Below are 20,546 nucleotides of genomic sequence, written 5' to 3' on the forward strand. Positions count from 1 at the left end.
ATTTCCTTCCTTTAATGTAGGATTCTTGGTCTCTTTGGAGTTAGGAGATTTTTGTCCACATCTAGAGAGAGAGAGAGAGAGAGCGAGAGAGAGAGAGAGAGAGAGAGAGAGAGAGAGAGAGAGAGAGAGAGAGAGAGAGAGTGTGTGTGTTAAGGGTAGTGTTATTGGGGATCTAAAAAATGATCGCGACAGAAAGCTCACAAAAAATAATTCCCCATTTTGGGGGAGGTAACATTAATTGGTCTAATTTTAAGGCTTTATTAGTTAGCACTCATTATACAAATAATAACATTAATTGGACTAGCTTTAAGGCTTTATTAGTTAGCACTCATTATACAAATAATAAACTAAGATGTCTTAGAAACAAGCATCGTAAGACTTCTATTCCTATTAGTCCTATTCATGACACATAAGTAATTTATGGTCTATATAGTAATATCCTTAATGTAGGACAAACCTATCGAATGGCTTTTATTCTTTTTCAAAAACATGTTAGGGAAGCTAGAAAGTCAATAGCTTGATTGAGAATTCAAAAACCCTTATATGCAAAATTTGGTTTCGAATCTTTTCGTTGCTTTCCTATCGAGCATATAGAGGGCCATTTTAATAGTGCCAAGGATTTTTACAAGGTTTCTCGACCTCATGAATTTTTTTGGATGAGAACTTTACACACTTTCTTCCCAAGAGGTTTTAATTTGGAAGGAAAATCAACTCATTGTAAGAATAAAAGAACCTCTAAAAAAAACCCTATGATGTGGAGAACTCATATCAAGCCCTTTAACATTCCTCTTTACCAACATAGTCATATACCTACCCATGTATGGAAACCTAAAGTGATGTTAGGGGATTGTCCTAGCTCTCCTACAATCTCACATGTTGATTATGATTTGCGTCCTTCACTTTTACTTAGAATGTCTTTAAAAAGAAGTGAACTCATCTACCAAAACTTACGTCCCTGCCTTAGTTTCTTAAAACAATTTGATCTCAAAACACCATAATTTTTGCAAATCTCTAGGGTTTGTTTGCAATCCAAGTATCCTTTTTCTTTGTGCTGCTTGAAAGTTTCATAAAACTCCAAAAAAGCCAAGATTTGTTGGAGTTGCTTGTGAGACTATGTTGATAGATGTCTCTAGGTGGCTAAGCTACTGCTTCTTCAAAGCCATGTTGCCTAGTGTCCATGAATTTTGGAGGGACTTATTAAAGGAGGCAGATGTTCCCTCACATTCAAGTTGGATTTTAAATCACTCTGTAGGAGTGATTCCTATTGTAAAATATTTTATTCCTCTTGAAGAATTTAAGAAAAAGAGTCTCTTATTTTCCTTTAAACCAATGATTTTACTACACTTTATACAAAGATCAAGCTTGAAGATCCGAAGTTTAGAATCAAAAAGCTAATGGCTAAAGTTTTTAAGGTGAGATATGACAAAGATAAATGCAAAGTGCTAAAAGTTGAGAAAAACATATTTATGTTTTCTCTTGGCTATATTTTCTTTTAGATAATCTTTACATCACTCCATATTTTCCGTCTATCTCTATTTTTCGTCCTCCAAATTCTGTCCACCATTTCCATCACCACCACCAGCACTTTTTCTGTCAAACCCCCCTCCACCACCACTTTTTTCCTCACCCCCCCTTCCATCTCCATCTCCACCTCCCATCATCTTCCTCCCCACCCCCTCTACTTTCTCCGTCCATCCCCCATCTCCCCCATTCAAGGTAACCATCATTTTCCCCTTCACCATCTCTCTACCTCTCTCTAAACCCATCTCCCCTTTCCCCCTCCACCTCCACCCCCCATCTCCTCCAACCCCTCCACCCCCCCATCTCCATCACCCTCCACTCTACCATCTCTCTACCTCTCTCTTCACCCCATCTCCCCTTTTCCCCCTCCACCTCCACTTCCCATCTCCTCCACCACCCCCCATCTCCTCCACCCCCCATCTCCATCACCCTCCACTCCACCATCTCTCTACCTCTCACTATCCCCCACCCCCTCCACTCTACTATCTCTCTACCTCTCTCTATCCCCCACCTCCTCCACCCCCCATCTCCATCACCCTCCACTCCACTATCTCTCTACCTCTCTCTACACCCCATCTCCCCTTTTTCTCTTCCACCCCCCATGTCCTCCCTCCCCCATCTCCACCTCCACCCCCCATCTCCACCATCTCTCTACATCTCTCTACACCCCATCTCACCTTTTCCTCCTCCACCCCCTCCACCTCCACCCCCCCTCCATCACCCCCTCCATTCCCCCCTCCACCCCCTTCACCCATCCCCTTCACCCCCCTCCACCCCCTCCACCCCCTCCACCCACCCCCTTCACCCCCTCCATTCCCCCCTCCACCCCCCCTCTCTCTCTCTTCTTCCCCCCCCCTCTCTCTCTCTCTCTCTCTCTCTCTCTCTTCCCCCTCTTCTCTCTCTCTCTCTCTCTTCCCCCCTCCTCTCTTTCTCTCTCCTCTTTCCCCCTCCTCTCTCTCTCTCTCTCTCTCTCTCTCTCTCTCTCTCTCTCTCTCTCTCTCTCCCCCCCCTTCCCCTCTTCTCTCTCTCTCTCTCTCTCTCTTCACCCCCTTTCTCTCTCTTTCCACCCCCCCTCTCCTTGCCAGCCGCTCCTTCCTAATCTATACTATGGGCCTAACACCCTTCTAAGTAAGGCTTATTAGCTATCGCGGCGGTGCCCGCCAGCCCGGCCACCAGCCCTAGCCACCCAAGGATTATAGGCCCTCCATTAGCACTCCTCCCCCCGCCGTCCTTTCGCACCCCCCGCCTCCTGCATCTCCAAAAACCTCTCGCCCCCTCCTGTGTTTTTGAACCCCCCCACTCCATCTTTAGCCACCGCCCGCCAGCCTCCCCCCCCCCCTAAAAAAAAATGCACATTTTAGCGATCCTCATGAAGATGCAATTGACATTGAGGATGGCATGACAGATTCTGATAGTGATAGTGATGGCTATAAATCAAGTCAACGCGACAGGAAATCTTTGAAGAAGGGAAGCGATTCCAACAAAGATCGCACCACCGAGGACAGAGTGGAAGCCATAGCCCTAAGAGTAAAAGGTGAAACGATGCAGGCCATCGAGCAAAAGCTGTGTGTCTGTCAGCCACCACAGTACCCACGGAGAGAAAATGTTTGGTGCCCACAGTGTATAGCCAACCATACAGCCAATGAATGTCCAATCTTAAGGAACAGACTAAACCGACCAGAAGTGGCTCAGCCCCCACACTTATGGTGCCCCATTTGCAATGCTGCAGGGCATGATGTAAATACTTGTTTCTACAATACGAGGGTAGCACAATACCAACAGCCACCGCAAATCCCAGTGTATAGACAACCGAGACTGGCACCTAATGCACAAGTGCCACGTCTCAACCCACTCCCGGTGAGAACACAAGTGCCTCAACTAATGTGAGGAATCCCAATCCTCCGTAATATCCACGGGCTCCCAATCTTGCTCCAGTAGTTCCGGTGCAACAATTCCAACTTGAAGAGCTGGAACCTCACTATGAGTATGAAACAAAATACCCTATGTACTACATGGATGGTGTCGAAGGACTCATCCTAGTGTATGCAAATCAAGTAAGACCCACACATATCGAACACCCATCAAGTGTTTTGGTTGTGGAGAAAACCACCGCATAGCAGAATGCCCACACAAGGGTAACCCCATTACATTCCAACCTATGTGTAGGGAATGTGGAGTTGGGCATGCTTGCATGGATTGCCCACTAAGAACAAAGCCTCAACCAACCACGGAAGTAAAACATGATGTACCCCTGGGGATGATAAGTGTGGAAGATCACAATGTGGCAACACGAAGTGTGGCATCACAGCTAGTCTTGATCATGACAAGACAACAGAAAGAAGCGGCATGGTAAAACTCCTTTTCGATCCAAAAGCAAAGAGCCCTCTGGCAAAACAAGCCATGCCAATCCCACAAACACACTGAGACCATGCCTAGAACGTCCACGGAAAGTGCCACCCAAGGAGCCAAGGAAGCATACCCCAATGCTGAAACTGAAAAGACATGCTACCAAGCCTTGAAGCAATGGGTTCAACAAGAACAAGAAAATTTTGAGGCAGACAGGATGGCAGCAGCAGAGATCAGAGCACCATCAAGACCCAGCATTGACACGGTGATTGATCCCAACTATTTCCAACAAGTAATAGAGAAACATGCAAAACATCCCCAATTGGATGGCACCGCACTAGCAAGCTTGATAAGTTGCCACGTCACAATGCCAATTGGGACCTTACTAAGAAATTGCCCTACAATGTGGGAGAGTTTCAAGGGATGGATTGAATCTTCACAATACTTCCCCCCACCTGAAGAAGAGGAAAAGGTAATTCAGTAAAATTTGGTGCTCGGGATGACATTAAAAATGTAACCATCCCGCTGAAGCATAAAGCCTATGGTCAATACCCGCCAATAGTGGATGGTGGTAAACATTCTGGCAAGAGAGATATATGAAGAATGGGGCCTACCTTCAATGCAGGGGGCCACATTTAACATCTGCCTAGCTAACCACACGAAAATGAAGCCATTGGGTATCGTTGACAATGTGTCAACAAAAATTGCTGGAGTAAGATTCACGCTCCAGTTTACTATCTTGGATCTTCCCAAGGGTGCCATAGCATACCAGATATTGTTGGGAAGACCATGGCTTCGAGAAGCGTCGGTACTCCATGGCACCAATAGGATCACTATCCAAAATAGAGAAACCACTGTCAAGGTAAATCTGGGAATAGGGGAAATCAGACCCACTATTCCTAGAAATGTTGAAGACACTTCTTCCACTATAGCCACCAGTCACATCCCCTGTACCTACCAATGCACTAAAGCCCATAGAAGGGGATACACAAAGTGACATCAACAATTGGATACATACGGCTACAATAGACAATTGTAAATCAACACATCTAATGTTGCTAGATGTGGATGCCCAAATGATACAACTAGAAGCACCAATTTGGGACGATGAATAAGAAGTAGTGGAAATGCTAGTCTTCATGATAGGCATCGAATGGGACAGTGACCCTGAAGAGTCCATAATAGAAGGCTACGGTGCCGACATAGAGTGGGATATGGAAACAGAAGATGATAATGCAACCTTGGAAGGCCAAGTATTTGACAATGACTTGGCAATACTATAGGCACTCATGGCCATAGAATACCCCAAGATTGACCCTCTAGCACTTTCTAATAGCAACCGCTCCAGGAAAAAGAAGGAGGGTGTACAGTGCCAAAAGGCCAAGATAGAGCATTTCAATGAATTCGAAAGAATGTAGACCAGAGTGGTAGAATTGTACTTGACTAAGCCCACAAAAGCACCTGAGTCTCCAAATTTTAAATGGGATCCTAAAGGGCTTAAAGGTGTTTGTATGGCCGAAGAACCACTCCTTGGGAGTGCGACTCCTATTGAAAATCCATCACTAGTCTCACAAAGCAAAAAGCTTAGAAAGTTCAAACCCAAGTAACATAAAAGAAGAACAAGGGAACACATGTGAATTGGACCAAATATCTTCTAGTGGAGCTAGCAGCCAAGCAAGCACCTCAAAGTGCCATGAAGGCCTAAGGGAAGTTCTCGATTACTTAAAAAACTACACTAGAGGAGAAGCAACAATAGCAATGCCAGGCCAGTCAGGGAATCAGAGCTCAAAGAAACAGAGAATATTGAGGATACCCCAGTTTATGAAGGACCAGCCAAGACAAGGAAACTAAATCTTGCCTTGGATGGTGAAGAAGAAAAGCCTGTGTATATCGGTGAACAGCTCACTCTAGAAGAAGAAAAAGAATTGAAAGCATTGCTAAGGGAATATAGAGATTGCATGGCTTGGTCCTACAAAGAAATGAAAGGGATTTCCCTAGAAGTTGCAGTACATACCATACCAATAAGGGAAGGATCCAAAACAAAGGTATGTGGACCTTACAAGACAAATCCCAAGTATGGCACCCATGTCTATGAAGAACTAGAAAAATTACTGGAGGCTGGTTTCATTTATGAGATCGAGCATACTGATTGGCTGTCACCAATTGTGATTGTTCTTAAGAAAAACAAGAAGCTCAGAATATGTGTGAATCTCAAGAACATCAATGCAGCAACAATCAGAGATCATTATCCCCTACCATTGACTGAAACAAATTTAGAAAGGGTAGCGGGGTTTGATGTGTATAACTTCTTGGATAGGTTTAGCGGGTACAACCAAGTACAAATTGCACCTCAAGATCAGGCAAAGACAATGTTTGTCACAGAATGGGGCATTTTTGCATACAGAGTCATGCCATTCGACTTATGCAATGCCCCATCTACTTTTCAAAGGGTAATGTACAACACCTTTAAAGAATCTCTCAACAAGTTCCTACAAGTCTTCCTTGACGACTTGTGCGTACACTCAGGAAAAAAGGATCACTTGAAATGCCTTGAAGAAGTGCTTAAAAAATGCAGGGAGTATGGAATCTCTTTGAATCCTCTAAAATGCCAATTCTTGGTCACACACTAAGCAGTCTTGGGACACATAGTCTCTCGACATGGGATTGCAAAAGCTGACATGGACAAAATAAAGATCATCATGGAACTTCCCCCCTCACTAAATGCCAAGGGAATTCAAGTCTTCATGGGACATGTCGTATACTATAGAAGATTCATATTGAGGTATGCCATGATTGCAAGGCCCCTATATAAGCTCCTAGTCAACTTCATCTGGATAGACAAATGTGAACAAGCATTCAAAACCCTCAAGTGGAGATTGATCACAGTCCCAGTTCTAATGGCACCAAATTGGGACATAGATTTTCATGTACATACTGATGGTTCCAATTATGCAGTAGGGAGTGTGTTATGTCAACTTGGCAAACACAACAAAGACTACCCAATATACTTTGCAAAAGCAGACAGCTAAATGATGCGGAGGTGAATTACACCACAACAGAAAGAGAAGCCTTGGCAATGATCTACAACGTGAAGAAATTTTGACACTATCTATTGGCTACTGACTTTATCTTCTACACAGATCATCAAGCCTTATTATATCTTGTGAATCAGCCATGTACCACAGGCCGGATCACTCGATGGCTTCTACTACCTACAAGAATTCAATTTCAAAATCGTTGCAAGAAAAGGAGCTCAACATTTCATTGCCGATCACATGTCATGATTGAGGACAAGAGAAGAGCTGGATGGAATAGAAGATGACCTACCAGATGTCGCATTATTTCAAACAGATGTTGTGCCTGATTGGTGTGCATACATCATTGGGTACTTAATGGTAGGAAGACCACCTCCTGAAATGAAAGCAATGGATGCTAGGAAACTAATTCTAAAATCTACACCCTATCAACTCATTGCAGGACAACTATATAAGATGGGCAAGGACTAGGTTTTAAGGAGATGTGTGATGCCACATGAGATCATGCTAATCCTCATTGAAGCACATGAAGGCATTGCAAGTGGAAAATTCCAAGGGGAAGCAATAGCAAAAAAAGTCCTGGCAGGATACTGGTGGCCAACACTTTGGTCATATGTTTATGAATATGTCAAAAGCTGTGATGTATGCCAACAAACTTCTAAACCACAACACAAAGACTTCAATCCCCTAACAACAGTCATTGCACATAAACCCTTTGAAAAATGGGGGATTGATTTTGTGGGTCCCATCCATCCAAGCAGCAAAAGGAACACAGGCACGCTACATCATAGTGGCCACTGATTACTTTAGTAAGTGGGCTGAAGCTAAAGCCATCAGAAAGGCAGATGCTAGGAGCACAGCAAGGTTCTTATACGAGAATGTGATCACCCAATTTGGATGTCCCATTGAAGGTCATCCAAGAACTCTTGTCTGGCTTTATGGTGATTTGTAGAAAGAGCACACCTTGCTACCCCTAAGGAAATGGACAAGCCGAATCCACCAACAAAATTCTATGTATTATCCTCACCAAGGTAGTAGAACGAAAGCGTTCTGATTGGGCAGAGAAATTAAATGCAGCCTAATGGGCATATACAAGGTTAGTACAGGAAATACACCTTTTCAATTGGTGTACCACCTTGAAGCTGTGGTCCCATTGGAATTTGTAATACCTAGTCTATGCATAGCAGTACAAGAACGTATGGGAGATCATGCATCATTGAAAGAAAGACTCTACCAATTAGAGAAGCATACAGAGACCAGATTAGTTGCCTACCATGCCATGACAATAGAAAAATGAAGAAGGAAGGCATGGTTTGATAGAAACCTCAAAGACAAAGACAAAGACATCAAGGAAGGTGACCCGGTTCTGCTGTACAATACCAAAGTCCATAAGGGCAAGCTCAAATTTCTAGGTCAAGGACCTTATAGAGTTAAAAAAATGAATCCCATCGGAGCTGTGCTGCTAGAAACACTGGATGGAGTCCAGTTCACAACAATAATAAACAGGAGCCGACTAAAGTGCTACTACATCAACATGCAAGCCATCCCTAACAATATTGAAGATTTGGGGGTCCCAAGTCTTCCATAGTTAGGACTAGATTGTATCACGAGCACTCACTAGCATATGTATGCCTTCGCACATATAGGTAGTTTCAATCGATTTCAACCTAGGGCTCAGAGGTGATGACTAAGTCCTAGCTACCCTATGATTCCCTTAGCAAATTAAGCATATAGGAGGAATGCCCACCTCGCTAGTCATGCATAGCATACCCACACATTTCGAGCACCACGAATAAATTGCACATATGATAGCCCCAAGAGATACTTGTTTTGATCCACACACACAGCACCCTCATCACAAAAAGAGTAAAATGCATTAGCCACTCACAAAAGAAACATGCATTCTTAGCACATGGCACTATATTGGCACTGTCAAACTGGGACCTGATTCATGTGTGCAATGCCATGGTGAAGACAGTCCAATAAGATGGGAAAAAGTCCTACAACGCCATTGGCAAAGTGACACCATGCCAAATGGCCCAAGCCTCAACCTCAACAACCCTCATATCACCAACCTAAAGAAGGACATGGTCCATAATCACCAACCTAGAGGTCAGCATCAAAACGACCACGGCTAGTGGTTCTGGACAATGATACTAATGAGCAAATAAATGCAACATGCCAAGAAGAAATGCCACAGAACCAAGGGATACTAGAGGCAGGAGAAATTGAGCCAGAGCAATTGACTATGCAGGATGCAGTTGCAAAACACCTTGAGGACCAGACCAACAAAGAGCTAGCAACAGATGGAACAATACAACTTGTATGGTCATGAGTCTCAACGTTTGCCATGTCACCCAATGCTTACAACTTCTTGCAGTCAAAGGGACTAGGTAGTCTTTTTGTGAAGCTAAAATCCTTCTCACCAACACCTGCTATGACAGAATACATTTGTCAATTCATAACATCATATAAAAGTAGAGAGTTGGAGAAAGATAAGTATGGCACAGTAACATATAAAGAAAAGCCCTTATAGATCTACCTCAGTAGATCCACTATGTAGGAGGCTTTCTCATTTCCAAAGGCACAAGAAGAATATCCAAAGAAACATTTGGATGCAAGATTCTCTGAAATTCAGTATTTATTCCCACCTAACACAAAGTCACAAAGCGGGGAAATATGCCATGATATGATTCTGAACCCTACAGTGATGGTGCCGCACTTGCCATCCTGTGCATTGCCGGAGTGGTAAGAATGGAGAAAGTCCCTAATGTACATGGTCATTATAGGACTATCCTCCAAGGATTTTAGGCTCTCATACAAACTGCCCAGACCCCTTTGCTCTAAGAAAGATGTTGTTGCATTGGAAAGAGCATAAGCCGATGTAGGTGGCCACACAAGTTCCAATGACTGGGCCCCGTCAATGGCGGTGTAGGCTAGTGGTGACATTTGTTCTTCTTGGGTTTCCATGTCATGCCCAGAATCCTCCTCAGAGCTATCGCTTTAAACCACAAATGCCTGTGGTCATCGTAGTTGAGAGGAGACAATTGTCTGTGAACTTTAGAGGGGATCTCGTAGTTGAGGCAGTGGGCTCTTTCTACGCATCCTCTTTAGTGGCGGCATTGTTTCTGAACCTACATCCATGTGCATATGGTGTACCATTGATCATTAGATTAGTTGGCATGTAGGTATGACATGTGTGTATGTTTGTGAGAGATCCTATTTTTACACATGCTTTGAGAGTGTGGAATGAAAGTGTGTGGCACAATTATTCATCCAATCGACTATGTGTCTAAGTGAAAGCGTGTGAGTGCACGTGACCTAGGAGCTAGGTAGGGACTAACTATATGCTTTTTTTTTGTTGCTAGGATTTCATAGGGCAGCTAGAAATTACTTTTGAGCCCTAGGTTAAAATCGATCGATGCTACCTATATGTACGAAGATGTACATATGCAAGTGAGTGCTCGTGATACAATCTAATCCTAACAAAGGAAGACTTGGGTTTCCCGAATCTTCATTTTTGTCGGGGATGGCTTGTGTGTTGAAGTAGTAGTGCTTCAGTTGGCTCCCTTTATTGTTGTGTTGAATTGGACTCCATCCAATGTTTCTAGTAGCACAGCTCCGAATGGATTCATCTTTCTTACTCGGTAGGGTCCTTGACCTAGATACTTGAGTTTTCCCTTGTATACTTTGGCATTGTATAACAAGACCAAGTCACCTTTCTTGATGTCTTTAGCTTTAAGATTCCTATCAAACCATGCCTTTCTTCTACATTTTTCTATTGTCATGGCATTAATCTTGTCTCTATATGCTTCTCCATTGATAGAGTCTTTCTTTCAAGGATGCATGATCTCCCACGCATTCCTCTACTGCTATGCGTAGGCTTCGTATTACAAATTCTAGTGGGACCACAGCTTCAAGGCCGTAGACCAAGTTAAAAGGTGTGTTCCCTGTACTGACCTTGAGTGTCGTCCAGTATGCCCATAAGGCTGCATTCAGTTTCTCTGCTGCAATGTTGTGGTTCTACTACCTTGGTGAGGATAACACATAATATTTTGTTGGTGGATTCGGCCTATCCATTCCCTTGGGGATAGTAGGGTGTGCTTTTTCTATGGATTACCTCATAAAGCTAGACATGAGTTCTTGGATTACCTCATTGAAAAAATGTGTGCCTCTATCTATGACACAATTTCAATGGGGCATCCGAATCAGGTGATCACATTCTTGTATAAGAATCTTGCTGTGCTTCTGGCATCTGCCTTTCTAATTGCTTTAGCTTCAGCCCATTTGGTAAGATAATCAATGGCCACAATGATGTAGCATGTATGTGTTCTCTTTGCTGCTAGATGGATGGGACCCACATAGTCAATCCCCCATTTTTCAAATGGTTTTTGTGCAAGAACTGTTGTTAGGGGATTGAAGTATTTGTGTTGGGGTTTAGTGGTCCGTTGGCATATATCACAACCCTTGACATATTCATAGGCATGTGCCCAAATTGTTGGCCACCAATAGCCTGCAAGGAGGACTTTTCTTACTATGGCTTCCCTTTGGAAGTGTCCTCCTACAATGCCTTCATGGACTTCACTCAGGATTGGCATGATCTCATGAGGCATTACACATCTTCTTAATGTTTGGTCCTTGCCCATCTTGTACAGTTGTCCTCCAATGAGTTGATAGGGTGCAGCTTTTAAAATTAATTTTCTGGCATCCACTGCTTTCATTTCCAGGGGGTGGTTTTCCTACCATTAAGTACCCAATGATATCTCCACACCAATCTGGAACAGCATCTATCTAAAATAGTGTGGCATCTGGCAAGTCATCTTCTACTCTAGTGGCTTCTTTTCTCGACTTGACATGAGACATATGATTGGCAATGTAGTGTTGGGCACCTTTGCGGACCACTATTTTGAAGCTTAATTCTTGAAGCAAGAGGAGCCATCTAGTTATTCTTCTAGTTGTACGGTTCACAAGATAAAGCAATGCTTGATGGTCGGTGTAGAAGAAAAAATCATTTGCCAATAGATAGTGTCGAAATTTCTTAACACTATACACCATTGCTAGGGCTTCTCTTTCTGTGGTGGTATAGTTGATCTCGGCATCATTGAGTTGTCGACTGGAGAAGTAGAATGGGTAGTCTTTCTTATATTCACTAGGTTGACAAAGCACACTCCCAATTGCATACTTGGATCCATCAGTATGAACATGAAAATCAATATCCCAATTGGGAGATATAAGGATGGGTGCTATGATTAGGCGCCACTTTAAAAGCTCAAAGGCTTGGTCGCACTCTTCTGTTCATAAGAATTCCACTAATAATTTGTAAAGTGGTATGGCTATCATGGCATACCACAAGATAAATATTCTATAGTAGACAACATGTCCCATAAAGACCTGTACATCTTTGGAATTTGTAGGAGGAAGCAATTCCATGATGATTTTGATTTTGTCCATCTCAGTTGCAATTCCATGTTGAGAAACGATGTGTCCCAAAACAACTTTGTGGGTGACCATGAACTGGCATTTTGTTGGATTTAGGGAGATGCCATACTCCCTGCATTTGATTAGTACTACTTCAAGACATTTAAAGTGGTCTTTTTTGTTTGAGTGGATGGACAAATCATCCAAGAACACCTGTAAAAACTCATTCAGAAATGACTTGAAAGCTGTGAACATGACTCGCTGGAATGTGGCTGGGGCATTACAAAGGCCGAATGGCATGACTCTATCGGCAAAAATACCCCATTTTGTAGTAAATGCTATTTTTGATTGGTCTTTAGGAGCAATTTGCACTTGGTTATAGTTATTGAAGCCATCCAAGAAGCTATATATCTCAGAACCTGCCACCTTTTCCAACACTATTTCTGTGAAGGGTAGGGGATAGTGATCCCTAATTGTGGTGGCATTCACATTCGTTTACACATTTTCTAAGCTTCTTGTTGCATTTAGGCACAATGACAATGGGTGAAACCAAATCAATTTGCTCTATCTCATAGATAAATCTGGCATCTAGGAGTTTTTCTAGCTCGTCATTAAACCATGGTGCCATACTTAGGATTTGTTCGATAAGGTCCACATACCTTAGGGTGGGCACCTTCCCTTATAGGTATTGTGTGTACTGCCACGTTTGGTGAAATTCTTTTCATCTCTTTGTATGATCATGCTAGGCAGTCATCACGATATTCCATTAGGACTGCTTTAAGTTTGGTTTCATCTTCCTGTCGAAGCTGTTTCCCAATGAAAAATAGTTTTTCTTCCTCCCCTTCAAGGGCGAGGTTTATTGTGTAAGTTTTTGCCGGTCCCTCATACATTGGAGTTTTTCCAATGTTATCGGTTTCTTGAACTTCAGATTCTCTTAGTGGTCTTGGCATTGCTATGGGGGCACTGCCACTTATATAATTCTTAAAGTACTCCGGCACTTCTCAAAGATCAGCCTCTGATGGTGTTGAACTAGCTTGACATGTGCTATGGGTATTGGGTGGCATAGTATCCTTAACCAATTTGTTAGGCTCTTGGGGACTTTCTTTTTCTAAAGTCTCTTGATCGATCTTCATCTGCACATGTGGCTTATACTTTCGAAACTTCTTACGTTGGGAACTGTGGGGTAACTTTTCCACTGGTAAGGTGTTCCCAAGTAAGGCTTCATTTGCTGTGCATACTCCTTCCAGTCCCTTAGGGGACCATTCAAGAGGAGGTGGATCAGATTTTGAGGGAGTTGGCTTTTTAAGATATAATTTGGCAATCCTTATTTGGACTCGTTCGAATTCATTGAAGTGTTCGGCCTTGGCTTTTCTACGATTTCCTCCAACTTTCTTGTAGAATCTTTTGATGTTATTCAACTTTGGAGGTTCAACTTTTGGAAGCTCGATTGCCATTAGGGCATGTAGAATGGCTAAGTCATTGTCAAAGACTTGATCTTCAATTTGAGCATTCTCAGCCTCAGTTTCAAGGTCCCAAGGAAAATCCGACTCATTATTGGTATGGTTACCTTCTTAGGTTCATTATTCCACTCGAGTTCAGCCATAAAGAATGGCACCTCTAGATCGATTGGTTCTTCATGTGTAAGTTGAGGATCTACCGGTATCACCTTAGCATCTATCTACGAGAAGATGGGTTCTAATGAATGGCAGTTTTGTCAATGGTTGCCAATGTTTGTATCCAATTATTGACATTGCTTTGTGTATCGCCCGCTATGGCATGTTGTTGCAGGGGAGCTAATTTGCTTGAGATCGTCGTTGAAGAGGTTTCATCCAGCGCTCTAGGCACAATTGGTTTTTTTAGCTCCTATCCCCACATTCACCTTGACTACGGTGTCGCGATTTTGGATTGTCAGTATATCTATTCCCCAATCATGGAGGACTGATGCTTCCTGCAACCAAGGACATCCCAGTAAGATTTGATAGGATTTCTTGGGGAGATCTAAGATTGTGAATTAAAGGGAAAAGCGGACTCCTGTGACTTTTGCTGACACACCATTCACTATTCCAAAGGGTTTTGTCCGTGAATCATCGGCAAGGTGTATGTTGAAATTAGCCTTTTGCATTGGTGGGAGAACCCATTGATCATAGAGCTCGTTTGATGAGACATTTACACCTGCTCCACCATCCACTATGGCTTGGACTTCATTATATACCTTGTGGATCAAAGCCAGGGATTTGCAAGTTCAATCCAGCCTTTGAAACTCTCCCAGAGATTGGGACAATTTTGTAGTCGGATTCCAATGGGAATTGACACAGGGCAACTTAGGATGCTAGAGAGTGCGGCTCCTTCAAGTTGACATGGCAGTACATTATGTTGCGGAGTCTGTTGTTGGAATAGAGGCTCGAGTATAGTATCAATACTTTGTGGGGTCAAGTCATGGATTGTGGATCTTGAGCCTGCTGCTTCTCAGCCTTAAATTGAGCTTGTTCCTTTTGTACCCATTGTTGAAGTGCCTGAAAACGAGCCTTCTCCACTTTTGCATTTGGGTATGGAGCTTCTTTTATTTAAGGCTTGGAAGCTAATGTGGAGGAGCTTGGCTACTCATTGCTTGGCAGAGGTAGAGGCACTTGTGCAGTCTTCTTAAGAAGTCATCTTGGTTGGATTGGAATATTAGGGTCCTTGGTGGCCTCCTTTTGCTGGCGTATAATTACATTCACAGGTTGTGATATTATGCTTGTCGGCCCCAGACTTTGATGGTCCACCCCAATAATGCCGATTGGGACATCAGGCTTAACCTCTATTTGTTGTGGGACCTTATTTTTCATGGGACAATCCATACAGGCATGGCCCATGCCACAATCTCTGTAGAGTGGTTGGAAAGTAGCGGGGCTACCATGATGAGGGCACTCTGCGATCCGATGATTTTCTCCACAACCGTAGCACTTGATTGGCACTCAATACATGTTGGATTGTACTTGATTTGCATAGACTGGTATTAAACCTTCTGCGCCTTCTACATAGTACACTGGGTACTCGGCTTCATACTTGAATGGCGAGTCTACTTCCTCGGCTTGCAATTGTTGTATTAGAACTGCCTGAGGAGTTGGATTTGGCACTCTTGGATATGGTCATGGATTTGGATTCCTGAGTAATTGTGGGACTTGTGTCTGAATGAGAATAGGATTTAGCCTCGGAGCTGGGGGTGCTTGTGCAAGTGCCAGTTGCCTGCACATTAGCATGGGTGCCAGTTGGTATTGTTGGGGTCGAGGCGGGTTGTTGCACATGTTAAAGATGCAACTATTTTCATCATGGCCATCGACTACGTAGATATGGCACCGCAACCTTCGCGATGGATTTACTTGTGCAGTGATCTTGGATCTTAGGACCGAGCATTCATTTGTTGTATGATTGGCCATGCAGTGGGGGCACCATACATTTTCTCGTCGTGGATGTCTGAGGTGGCGGCTGAGACAAGTGAAGCTTTTGTTCCATGGCCTGCATCATTTCTTCTTTCAGCTTCATGGTCATGGCCTCTAGATGATCTTCATTAGACGTTTTGGCAGTGGGCTTGGATTTTCCCTTTTTAGAGCATTTATCTTATGTACTGGATCTTCCATCATCACTACTCGTGTCAGAGTCGGTCATGCCATCCTTGATGTCAATGGTTGTTGCCCGAGCAGCACTGAATGTTTCATAATTGCTAATCTTTTTCATGTCTTTGTGATTATCTTCCTTAGTCTTGCAATGAACTAGGCCGTGAGGTACTTTGCATCCAGGCGTGGGTCACGTTTGGCAATTAATTGTTTCATCTTACCCAGGTACGTGCATACATCTTCTCGGCGACCTTGTTTGAGCTTGCTTAGTTGGAGAGCAGGATCATCTTATAGTCTCTCCGTTTGAAAGCGCCTCTTGAATTCAGTTTGCAGCAGGTCCCATGTGGCTCTTTCTTCCACTAGGAGGTCTAGGTACCATTCTGACGCTTCATATGTTAAGGCCATGGGGAACCAGGCGACCTTGGTTTCATTGGATTAATCTCCACCTACTCGGCATGTGGCATCAAAATGCTGAAGGAATCAGGTTGGATCGCCCCTACCATTATATTTGGGAAGTTCAAGTTTGCCCAGGGGGTGCCTACCTTGATTGTTATTATTGTTGCCAAAATTGTTGCGATTAAAGAAATTGTTCCCCTTCGCATCAAGGTTAATATCCCCATCATCGCAACGGCGCGTTGTGGCGTGGAGTCAAAGGGATTTCTTAAATTTCAGGGGGGCAATCGGCGTAGAGGATTGTCAGAGGCAGTGGTTTCAATGGAGTTGTATGCAGATTTGGCGAGCATTCATGTCAAAGGCGTTGGTCGCGGAGCGCAGCTGCATGCAAGTGTAATGGGTGTCTCTACTGCAAGTGTGGGTGTTGATATAATTGTGTTAGGAGGGTTAGAGATGTGTTAGTGTTGTAGGAACCGTTGTGTTAATAATGTGCCTAGGATTGTCCCACATGTGTAGGGAAATGTGTTGGTGTAGATGAATCGTGAATCGGAGGTCACGGTGGAAATATACAAGTGAATTAGTGTGAAAAGAGGCCCACACGGGGGTGCGAATTAAGAGTTCTAGGGATGCCAAAATGGTGTGCAATGGGTTGGAAAAATGCCTCGTAGAGTGGTGTTTCCGTGTGTGAATTCGTGGTTCTAATTGGTAGCTAGAGGAACTACTATAGTTACAAAGGCAAATACCCTAACCGACTTTAGTCTAACCTAACCTAATTGTGTAGCTATCTAACTACAGTTAGATGAACTAACTACAATTAGTTAAACGAACTAACCTAAAGTAAGACTAACCTATGTAAAAACTAACCTTGGTTAAATTTAACCTAACTAGCTTTGGTTAAATCTAACCTAACTAGGGTTAGTTTTTTAAAAACCTTACCCTTAAAAAAAAAAGGTTGGGGGGGGTGTACAGCGGCGGCATCTAAGGGGTGGGGGTTGTGTGGGGGTTAAAGGTCACTGTGCCTTTACCCCGGTTATGTACAATACTGAAACACATATATAAATGAATTAAAAAGAAGATTAGGGTGGTTCTGCACCCACCAAAACTTGTGTGTCTCTCTCTCTCCTTCTTCTGTTCTTGCTTTCGTTGAGAGCACTCTCAACTAGTATCAGAGCCCAGGTGATTTAGCTGAGCGTGCGTGAATGCTTGAAGCTCAGCAGCTCTGTGGGAGGAAGGAGAAGCTCTGTCGAAAGCTTTGTGGGTGACTTTACTTGCATCCGAGTGTGTAGAGACCTTGGAGGAACCTTTGGAAAAGTCACTTTGGTTTTGCGAAGTGGTTTTGAGAGCCTGTTAAGTGTTTTCAAAGAAAAAGTCGTTTTTTGAGCTTTTCCCTGTTCCGTTCGATGACAGAGACTCCATATTGACTTGTAGAGGATACTATTGCTTGCTTTTGGTGTCCACTTCACTTCAGGAGCTTGGAAACACCTTCATTCTTGAATCTGGGATTATTTCATTGGATTTCTGACTCACTGTATCAGTTTCTGCGTTTTTTGCCTGGGTGTTGGAACTCAAGTTTGGAGCAACCATTTGCAGATCTGTCAGTTCCGGTGGACTCAGGAGGTCCTAAAACTTCTATGTTGCTCATCATTCGCACTCCGGTGGAGTTTACAAACAGCTCTATTTCCAAAAACCTTTTTCAGTCCGTGTGTTGGACCTAGTGATTGAGACCACGGTTTCCAAAACCGTCTGTCCCATTGCGTTTCGGACGCCCAAAAACCCCTACCTGTCAATTCTTGCACGATTCGGTGGAGGATTTTCAGAGTTAGAGATCTCTGTGTATTCGATTTCGTCTCTCTGTTATGAATTTTTTCATTCTAAGGTTTTGAAACCTTAGATTTATGCCACATGGCAATGGATAAGTGTTGACTCCCATTTCTCACTCATCGGTTGGGATTTTGGAGTTCTGGCAGAAGAGAGATATTTGCAGATTTTCTTGCTGAGTCCGATTATGCAATGGTGCCCATGTTTTGAGGCATCTCAAGTTCTATTTTTAGTAGCAGTCATTACCGTGGGACTATGATTTCTTGAGCATACCTTATGCAGATCACTCTGGTTGCAATTTGAGCAGTGTGCGCTCATTCGTGGTATGCATTGGGTTGCAGTGGATGATTTATAGGCCATTTGGATGCATTGCGGTCCTTATTGGATGCGTTGATAGGCCCAAATTGCCTTGTGGGATGCTATTTTTTATGGACCCTTTGCACATGTATGCTATTTTATGCTGAGGGACAGCTTTGACACATTGTAGGTGATGCACTGATAGTGCTATGCTCTCTTGGATGAGATATTATTGATGCATATGCTAGTGGACGGTGTTTATGCTTGAGTCATTTGGCACTTATTGGCATTTTCTTTTGGGCCAGATTTGCTCATATGGATGCATAGTATATGCACATGAGTCAGATGCATCTTTTGATACTTTGAGCTTTGAGTTTTGGTGATATTTCACTCTATTGTGGCATACACATTTGGGTGCACCTGGTATTTGGTGTGATTCTCTCTTGCAGGCACTAGCATTTGTGATTTTGTTTCATTTGCATCATGGCATCCTCTTCCATGTTTGAAAAGGAGTTTTTCAGCATTAAAAAGTTTGATGGGACAAACTTTTCTTTGTGGAAAGAACAAATAAGGGATATGCTTATTCAAAAGAAGTAGATTAAACCCTTGGTAGGGATTGAAGCTAAGCCTACAAATATGTCTGAGGATGATTGGAATGAGTTGGATGAATTAGCAAAGTCTACTATTAGACTTCATCTTGCAGAGTCAGTTTATTTCATAGTAGTAAATGAGCAGACTACGGAAGATTTGTGGAAGAAACTGTGTGCCACTTATGAGAAGAAAATTGCCTCTAATAAAGTTTACCTCATGAAGAGGTTGTTTGATCTGCAGATGAAGGAAGGGGTCTCCATTGCTTCTCACTTGAATGAATTCAATATTATTTTCAGCCAGCTTCAGGCTCAGAAGATGAATTTTGATGTGGAGACTAAGGCAATATTTCTCTTATGTTCATTGCCATCCTCATGGGATACCTTCCGTATAGCTGTCAGTAACTCTGCACATGGTGGAGTACTGAAATATGATGATGTTGTGGGTAGCTTGTTGGCCGAGGAGATTAGACGGAAGTCTATGGATGGCAACAAGCAGGATGCAGCTTTAAATGTGCAGAGGGGCAGATCACAGTTCATGGGGAAGTCCCAAGAAAGAGGGAAGTCACGTAGCAAATCCAGGGCACGAAACATTGAGTGTTACCACTGTGGCAAGAAGGGCCATATGAAAAAGGATTGCTACAAGCTAAAAAGAGAGCAAAAGGATAAGAAAAAGAATGCAAATTGGGGTGCAAATCAAAAGGAAGAGAGTCCAAGGGAGGACAAAGGAAAAGTGAAGATCGAGGAGATCAATGCAGTCACACATGATAGTGACAATGACGTTCTCTTCATGTCTAGTTTATCTGTAGAGTTGCTTACCACTTCAGATGATGCATATTCCCAGGATTGGATTTTGGATTCTGGTGCTTCATTCCATGTTACTCCCCATAGGGAATGGTTCTCCACTTATGACAGTGGAAAGACAAGTTGTGTGCATCTTGGAAATGACTATGCATGTGACATAGTGGGAGCAGGTGACATAAAGTTTTCTTTTGCAAATGGGTCTGCATTTGTTTTGAAACATGTGAGACATGTGCCTAAGCTGACCAAGAGTCTTATTTCAGTGGGTCAGCTAGATGATGCTGGTTTTCACACCACTTTTGGCTTTCAGAGTTGGAAAATTCAGAAGGGCTCTATGCTTTTGGCCAGGGGTGCCAAGTGTGGGACTTTGTATCCCTTACATGTATCAGGGGTATTTGATCATGTTGTTGCAATAACCGAGCAGCCAAGCACTTCTTTGTGGCATTGCAGGTTGGGGAACATGAGCCAGAATGGAATGAAACTCTTATGCCATTTGGGTTATGTACCGCATTTGAGTTTCTGTGATTTTGAATTTTGTGAGCATTGTCTCTATGGGAAGCAGACTAAATCAGCCCATAAAAGAAGGGGAAAGAAAGAGTTTGAAAAGCTTGATTTGGTGCATTCAGACGTATGTGGTCCCATGCCTACACGGTCATTAGGCGGGGCTGAATACTATGTGACATTCATTGATGATGCAACTAGGAAAGTGTGGGCTTATGCTATAGCTCGAAAGAGTG

The sequence above is a fragment of the Dipteris shenzhenensis genome, chromosome 1 (genome assembly GCF_047967505.1).
Source record: "Dipteris shenzhenensis isolate YYH24624 ecotype China chromosome 1, Dip_SZ_1.0, whole genome shotgun sequence".
NCBI classification, from domain to species: domain Eukaryota; kingdom Viridiplantae; phylum Streptophyta; class Polypodiopsida; order Gleicheniales; family Dipteridaceae; genus Dipteris; species Dipteris shenzhenensis.